Source organism: Kogia breviceps, chromosome 3 (genome assembly GCF_026419965.1).
Source record: "Kogia breviceps isolate mKogBre1 chromosome 3, mKogBre1 haplotype 1, whole genome shotgun sequence".
Classification (NCBI taxonomy): Eukaryota; Metazoa; Chordata; class Mammalia; order Artiodactyla; family Physeteridae; genus Kogia; species Kogia breviceps.
The window spans coordinates 18,707,364-18,710,187 of NC_081312.1; the positions used below are offsets into that span (position 1 = coordinate 18,707,364).

A 2,824-nucleotide genomic window follows, 5' to 3' on the forward strand; every position below is an offset into this window, starting at 1 on the left:
CTGAGTAATATTCCATTGTATATATGTGCCACATCCTCTTTATCCATTCATCTGTCGATGGACACTTAGGTTGCTTCCATGTCCTGGCTATTGTAAATAGAGCTGCAATGAACATTGTGGTACATGACGGAATTGAATTATGGTTTTCTCAGGGTATATGCCCAGTTGTGGGATTGCTGGGTTGTATGGTAGTTCTAGTTTTAGTTTTTTAAGGACCCTCCATACTGTTCTCCATAGTGACTGTACAAATATGGAACACTTCACAAATTTGCGTGTCATCCTTGCGCAGGGGCCATGCTAATCTTCTATCGTTCCAATTTTAGTATATGTGCTGCCAAAGCAAGCACTAAATAAAATCTTTAATCTCAAGTATGGATGCTGGTGTTTGAGAGTATCAGTGCTCTTAGCCACTGACAGATCATACAGAGTATAAAATGTTGAGGTTTAATGAAATGTTCTTGCATTAGCACTGTTTTATAAAGCTAGATTCTATGATTTAAATAACAAGGAATGTGTGGATTTTATATTATATCCTAAAGAGGGTGCTAAACTGTTAATACACCAGTTAATCTTCCTTCATGAAACATTAGCCAGTATTGAATGCTCATCTGTGGCTTACTGTCTGCATCCTTTTTTTGTCAGAGTCAGAGATACATTTGTGGGAATGCCTTGACATGACTTTAAAGGTAACCTGCCTAGGTGGTTTTTTTTCCCGCCAAAATAATACCTTTACTTTATTATTTTTCCTATTGAAGTAGAGTTGATTTACAATGTTGTGTCAATCTGCGCTGTACAGCAAAGTGACTCAGTTATACACACACACACCCATATATATATATGTTCTTTTTATATTTTTTTCCATTTTGGTTTATCCCAGGAGATTGGATATAGTTCCCCGTGCTATCCAATAGGACATTGTTTATCCATTCTAGATGTGTTTAATAAGTTAGAAGGCAGTGTAGAGAGCTCAGGATTTGGAGTAGGAGCTCTGTACCCATGCTGCTGTTCTTTTTCCACTCTTTACCTTACAAGTGGCTGTGAGATTTCAAGGAAATAATTTATGTAAAATAGCTCCAATGACATCTGGAACAGAGGATGGCTCTGTATCCATAGATCCGATTCCATTTTTTTTTTTTTTTTTTTTTTTTTTTTTGTGGTATGCGGGCCTCTCACTGTTGTGGCCTCTCCCGTTGCGGAGCACAGGCTCCGGACGCGCAGGCCTAGCGGCCATGGCTCACGGGCTTAGTTGCTCCGCGGCATGTGGGATCTTCCCGGACCAGGGCACGAACCCGTGACCCCTGCACCGGCAGGCGGATTCTCAACCACTGCGCCACCAGGGAAGCCCCCGATTCCATTTTTGAAAATAATGGCTGCTGTGTGTGCTCTCACTCTGCTAAGTGAGGTTAAATTTTTTCCTTTTTTACTTTTCTCAGAAAATGTTCCCTGATGTTTGTGTATGTGGATACCACAAATGCACATGGGTGGACACACACACACATGTGATTCATTTTGTTGAAATTACAAACTCTCTAGAGTTCTGTTTCCTAACCTAATCTGATCACTGATTGGGTTGTATTGCATCTTCCCTAAAGGTCTTCCATAGCTCTTTGATGGTTATTTTATGCGTTAACTTGACTGGGCTGAGAGATGCCCAGATAGCTGGTAAAATGTTATTTCTGGGTGTATCTGTGAGGATGTTTCTGGAAAAAAAATTAGCATTTGAATCGTAGACTGTAAAGAGAGCCATCTCACCAGTGCAAGTGGGCATCATCCAGTCCAATGAGGGCCTGGATAGAACAAAAATGTGGAGGAAGGGAAAATTCGCTGTCTGTTTGAGTTGGGACAACCAGCTTCTCTTGCCCTCAGATATCAGTGTTCCTGGTTTTGGAGCCTTTGGACTCAAACCGGGACTTACAACATTAGACCCCCTGGTTCCTATTAAGCCCTCAGGTTTGAACTAGAAGTACAGCACCAGCATACCTGGGCCTCCAGTTTGCAGATGGCAGATCATGGGACTTCTCAGCCTCCGTAAATAGGTCAATTTCTTATCATCTCTCTCTCCCTCTCCCTCTCTCTCTCTCTCTCTCTCTCTCTCTCTCTCTCTATATATATATATATATATATATATATATATATATGGCACATATTGGTTCTGGCTTCTGGAGAACCTTGACTTACCACAAGCTATAAAAGTCTATTATGATTCTAAAAGAAAATCTCTGTGAATGTGTTTTAAAAAAACAGAGAAAGAAAATTATTTCAGAATAGGTGGTGTGAAGGAGGTAGGAGGTGGAGGGCTAAGAGTAGGTAAGTTAAATCAGCTTTACAGGAGCTGGTATAGTATCTATCTTGTTAACTTTTCATTAATAATATCTAGCACATAATTATGCACTTAAGTTGGTTGAATGCATCCATTCATGCCTAAGTGGATGAATGAATTGGTAGATGGAAAACTATGACAAAATTCAGTTTAAGGAGACACAGATCAATTGAAACAAGATTGTGAGAATAGTGACTGAGAACATGACCTATGATGTTATTAAGGCCTGGGTTCGAATCTTAACTTTCATAATTATCAGCTATGGGATTCTGGACAAGTAACCAACTCCTTGAGTCAAATTTCCTCTTTATAATAATTCTAGGTAGTGGGTATTACTATCTTTTCCCATGACGAGGACAATGAGACAGGTAAAACACTCAGTACCTGTCTCAGAGTAAGTGGTGTGATGATGATGATGATGGTGAAGATTATAGCTTAAGAGCAATATAATGTGTATGAATTTATATAGTGTCTATTCTTCAGTTATTACCTTCAGCCTATTAT

The 2,824-nt window shown here is 39.6% G+C and overlaps 1 non-coding gene across 1 annotated transcript; it reads right to left on the minus strand.

Annotated features, from left to right (window-relative positions):
* Positions 1 to 244: 244 nt before the first annotated feature.
* Positions 245 to 347, minus strand: LOC131753877 (U6 spliceosomal RNA). The gene has a single exon (XR_009334946.1). It is a non-coding gene; the product is annotated as a U6 spliceosomal RNA (small nuclear RNA).
* Positions 348 to 2,824: the final 2,477 nt, after the last annotated feature.